Here is a 6,071-nt window from a genome sequence, read left to right as displayed (position 1 = left end):
ATGTCCAATTTCATATCAAGTTGACAGTCTAAACAATTTGGACAAGGTTAAGTAGAGATCAATGGACTGGTTAAACCGACAGCATCAGAAATCAACGGATCGGCGCATTCAAGATTTGCAACTGTGATAAAGTGCAGCAGAAATTAGATGACCGGTTATACTGATGGCCCAGAATTCAACGAGTCGGTGCATCAAGGTATTGTGACAACGATCAAGTGAAGAAACTCCTATTGCTCTAGTTAAACTGACGCTATTAATAATAGGGTTAGTGCATTAGTAGTTGAATTTGCCGGAGAGCATGTCAAGTAGCAGCTGAAGTCGAGAGACAAAGCCTTTAGGACCGGTTGAACCGACACCCGTGGTTCATTGCGTGGTGTAATGACGTCAGCAGATAGGGACAGTTGAGTTCAACAGCCAGCTCACACTACTAGAAAACAGGCCATCGGTCCAGCCCAAAGGTACCAGCTGCTGTTGCAGCCGGTACCGATGGTCCGGCTGCAACAGCAGCTGGTACCTTTGGCCTTGGACCAACCTAGTGGAGGACAATTGGCACCGGGTGGTGGTTCCAACCGGTTCCAATGCATCAGCATAGACACCGGTTTGAACCACCACCTGGTACCAAATGATGGCGGCGTTATAGGCACCGGTTGATGGTAATAACCGGTTCCTATGGTGATGAAATGTGGCAGCTGCCAGGAGCTCGGGCCTAAGGCACCGGTTGGTGCCTTGACCCGGTGCTATTGAACAAAATTGAGCACCGGGTCAAGGCACTAACCGGTGCCATTGACCCGAGCCTATAAATACCCCAGCCCTTCCCCCCTCAAGCTGCCGTGAACTCACTGTTCATGGCAGCTGAGTGAGGTGAGGGGAGGGGAATTTTTGCTTTTTTTTTGAAAAAAATGTTAGTTATTTTTCTTTATAACTTAGCAATTAATTTTTAGAAACAGTTATTACTTGATTTAGTTTATACATGTGATAATTATTTTTATTTGTAGCATCTTATTGTAGTTATATGCGTTATCAATTTATTTGATATTTGAATACTATCAAATTATTGTATTTATATGTTTTATCCATTTATTTGATAAGTGAATAGTATCTATTTATTATAGTTATATGCATTATCAATTATATAAATGTATTGTTATAAATTGGTAGTATGAATGAACTATTTTTACAGTACAATGATGTATATAAATGTATTGTGGACCCAGATGAGTCGGCAATGGATGTACATGGCCGACCGGCGTTCAAAGGAGTTCATGGATGGCGTGCATGAATTCATAGAAGCGGCCGAGAAACACAAGTATGACGGTTTCGTTCGTTGTCCATGCAAATTCTGTAAGAATGAGAAGGATTACTCATCATCAAGAACCATCCATAGTCACTTGTTCAATAGTAGTTTTATGCCGAACTACTACGTTTGGACCAAGCATGGCGAAAGAGAAATTGTGCTGGATAATAATGTAGAAGAAGAGGAAAGGATTCCTGACTTTGTAGCCAATTATAATTCCTTTTTCAATGACACTGCAATGGGTGAGCCTGAAGAAGATACTGAAGGATACGTTGTAGAAGATGATCTTGGTCAGATGCTGCGCGAAGCTGAGGAAGGTTGCGAAACAGAAAAGGAATCGAGAGATCTGAAGCATATGTTGGAGGACTACAGAATATTATTGTACCCTGATTGCAAACAAGACCAAAAGAAGTTGGGTACCACATTGGAATTATTGCAATGGAAGGCATCAAATGGTTTGTCTGACAAGGGATTCGAGGAGTTGCTGAAACTTATAAAAAACTTACTCCCTGAGGGTAACACCTTGCCGGAGACAATATACAAGGCAAAAAAGTTGTTTGTCCATTAGGATTAGAGGCACAGAAGATACATGCTTGTCCTAATGACCGCATCCTATATCGAGGTGAGTATGAAAATTTGGATTCATGCCCTGTATGCAACGCATGCCGGTATAAGATCCCTCGAGATGATCCAGGCGACGTTGAGGGGATGCGTGTCAAGAAGAGGGTGCCTGCCAAGGTGATGTGGTATTTTCCTCTAATACCATGTCTGAAACGTTTGTTCATGAACAAAACGGATGCTAAATTGATGCGATGGCACAAAGAAGAACGTAAGCAAGACAATATGTTGAGACACCCCGCTGATGGGTCGCAGTGGAGAAAAGTGGACAGAACATTCCCAACATTTGCAAATGATGCGAGGAATATAAGGTTCGGCTTAAGTACGGATGGCATGAATCCTTTCGGTGAGTAGAGCAGTGGCCATAGTACCTAGCCTGTGACACTCTGTATATACAACCTTCCTCCCTGGTTGTGTATGAAGCGGAAATTCATTATGATGCCGATGCTTATCCCCGGCCCGAAGCAACCCGGTAACGATATAGATGTGTATCTGAAACCACTGATTGAGGATCTTCTATTGTTGTGGAAAGAGGAGGGTGTTCGTATGTGGGATGCGCACGCAGAGGATCATTTTAACCTTCGTGCATTGCTTTTCGTAACCACCAACGATTGGCCAGCACTAAGTAACCTCTCTGGACAATCCAATAAGGGTTATAGGGTATGCACCCATTGTTTAGAAGAAAGCGACAGCATGTACCTCAAGCACTGTAGGAAGATCGTGTATATGGGTCATCGTCGATTTCTTCTGATCAAGCACCCATTAAGGAGGAGGCATGCTCCCTACGATGGAAAGGCAGATCATCGTACCAAGCCTAGGCACTGTTGTGGGAAAATAGTGTTTGAAATGGTCAAAGATATAAAAGTAGTATTTGGAAAAGGACCCAACAACAAATCAGTGCAGAGTGATGACGGACGTGCACCTATGTGGAAGAAGAAGAGTATTTTTTGGGAGTTACCTTATTGGGAAGTCTTAGACGTCCGCCACGCAATTGATGTGATGCACCTAACAAAAAATCTTTGTGTGAACCTTCTAGGTTTCCTTGGTGTCTACGGTAAGGCAAATGATATATTGGAAGCGTGGCAAGATCTTCAACGTATGAAACAACGGGCCGCCCTACATCCAGAAGAAAGGGATAAAGGACATCATTATCTAGGTCCTGCGTGCTACACTCTTAGTAAGGAAGAGAAGCAAAGTATGTTTGACTGTTTGAACAGTATCAAGGTCCCATCAGGCTACTCTTCGAATATAAAGAGGCTACTGAACTTGAAAGAGAAGAAATTCGCACACGTAAAGTCCCATGACTGTCACGTGTTGATGACGCAATTGATTCCAGTTGCACTTAGAGGTATTCTACCAGCTAATGTTCGAGCAACAATCATAAAGCTATGCGCCTTTCTCAACACAATTTCTCAGAAGGCAATCGATCCATCGAGTTTAAGCAGGCTACAAGAGGATGTTGTCCCAAGTTTAGTCAGTCTTGAAATGATATTTCCTCCATCATTCTACAATATTATGACGCATCTTCTAGTTCACCTGGTCAAAGAGATTGGTATTCTTGGTCATGTTTTCCTTCATAATATGTTCCCTTTTGAACGATACTTTGCAGTCCTAAAGAAATACGTTCGTAATCGGGCTCGTCCAGAAGGAAGCATTGCGAAGGGTTACGTCACAGAGGAGGTCATTGAGTTTTGTGTTGACTATGTGGAAGAACTCTGCCCAATTGGGATTCCAGTATCACGTCATGAGGGGCGGCTGATTGGAAAGGGCACACTTGGAAGAAAATCAGTAAATGCCACAGATCATGCCACGTTGAGCAAAGCACATCTCACAGTTCTGCAACAATCAGCCTTGGTGGCTCCATACATGGAGGAGCACATGCAAATTGTGCGAAGCATATACCCTTTGAAGTCTGAGACATAGATTACAAAATATCATAATGATACATTCGCCACCTGGTTGCAGAAGGAAGTCATGGCTAACGATCAAATTCATGAGCAGCTAGCTTGGCTGGCCAGGGGTCCGCCAAATTCAATCTTGATGTACCAAGGATATGAAATTAATGGTTACACATTTTATACAAGAGTCCAAGATAACATGAGCACCAGTCAAAATAGTGGTGTCCGTATAGATGCCACCGACTCTAGTAGCCAAACGAACTCATATTTTGGTTACATTGAAGAGATCTGGGAACTCGACTATGGGCCATTGAAAATACCTCTATTTCGTTGTCAATGGGTTAAACTCACAGGAAAAGTTGTCGATATCGACGAGTACGGAATGACAATGGTAGACCTCAAAGAGCTTGGCTATCGAGACGAACCATTCGTCCTAGCTAAAGATGTCACTCAAGTTTTCTATGTGCAGGAAATGTCTAGCAAACCGAGAAAGGACAAGTCCAAGAATAAACCAAGTTTTGTAGGTGCCGCAGATGAGCCAAAACGCCATATTGTTCTGGCAGGAAAAAGAAAAATTGTGGGAGTCGACGATGTCATAGATGAAGAAGAATATAATAAGGTTGAAGATATGACTCCGTTCGCAGTGGAGGTTGACACAAGTATTCTTTTAGCCGAAGAGGAGGCTCCGTATGCACGTCATGATCATAATGAAGAGACGATTGTAAAGCAAACCATTGTTAATATTCCCTTAGTTGAATGATTATGTCTTGTAATATTTTCTGTGAACATTATTAGATTTATTGGGCAATTAAATGAGTTTCTAGGCATTTATCAGATTTATTATTCAATTAACTAATTTATTAGATGATCAAATGATAAATTTGATAAATAATATAATTATTGGGAAATTAAATGATTTTCTAGCCGTTTATCAGATTTATTAGGCAATTAAATGATTTATTAGGTAGTTAATAGATTTATTAAGAAATTAACAAATTTATTAGGCATTAATCAGATGTATTATTGAATTAACTAATTTATTAGATCATTAAATGATTTTCTAGGCAATTATCAGAGTTATTACGAATTATCAGCCAATTAACAAATTTATAGGAAAAAAAATACAAGATTAAGGTACCAGGTTGATTATCCAACCGGTACCAAAAGGCAACCTTTGGTACCGGTTGGAAAGTCCACTCGGTGCCTTAAGGTAATTTGGTTTAAAAAAACATGGGGCGTCGTGCAGGATTCAAACCGTGGCCGCGGCGCCCAAATAACTGCGCGTTACCACTGAGCTAATGAGGAATTCAGTTCAAAGAGGGAAAAGAAAGCAAGAAAAGCAAAGTTTAAAAAGCCTTAGGTACCGGTTTCCCTAAGCCACCCGGTACCTTAGGGGCTTTTCATTTCCCACCCGTTGGGACCTAAGGCACCGGGTGGGATGCGACCCGGTACCTTTGGCTGGCGAATGGAACCGGGTGGATCAGGAACCGGTACCTTTGGCTGGCCTTAGGTACCGGTTTTGATTTTCACCCGGTACCTTAGGCCCTTCCTATATAACTAGAACCCCTGTTCTTCTTCCTCCACTTCCTCCCCTACTCGCGATTGCCGGCGCCTCTCCATGGCCTCTCTGATCGTCCGCTGCCCCGGCCTGCACCCACCCCGCTGCGCGCCGCCGCCAACTCCTTCACGAGGCCCGCGCCGCCGGTCTCCTTCGTCCAGTGGCCCGCGCCCGTGCCCACGCTCCCTCCTCCGTGGCCACACCGCCCCCTCCATCGTCGTCGTCGACGGCGGCCCTTGGCGCGCCACGCCGACTCCAGCACGCCCTGATCATCCCCACGCCGACTCCAGCGCCCCCGGCCGCCGCCGACTCCAGCGGCCCACGTCGCTGCCGCCGCCACCGCTTCATCTCCAGGCCGCACCGTACGTCGCCCACGCTCCACATTCCTTGCAGTACGTCGCCGCATGCCAGCGCCGCCCCCTGCTCTGCCCGCCGGCCGGCCTTGCATTGGCCCTGCTCTGCACGGCCGGCGGTGCCGAGATGATTTTTTTCTTTAATTTTTAAGTAATTTACCATTTAGTTTACAAATTTAGTTTTTTTCTCATGTGAATTAGATTTTTAGGTAATTTAGCATTTAGTTTACAAATTTCAATTTTTTCTCATGAGAATTAGATATTTAGATAATTTAACATTTAGTTAACAAATTTAGATTTTTTATGTAATTGCCCAATAACTTTTAGATTGCAATTATGGAATACATTAC

This window comes from Panicum virgatum, chromosome 1N (assembly GCF_016808335.1).
Source record: "Panicum virgatum strain AP13 chromosome 1N, P.virgatum_v5, whole genome shotgun sequence".
NCBI lineage: Eukaryota > Viridiplantae > Streptophyta > Magnoliopsida > Poales > Poaceae > Panicum > Panicum virgatum.
Note: the sequence above shows the minus strand (reverse complement) of the source record.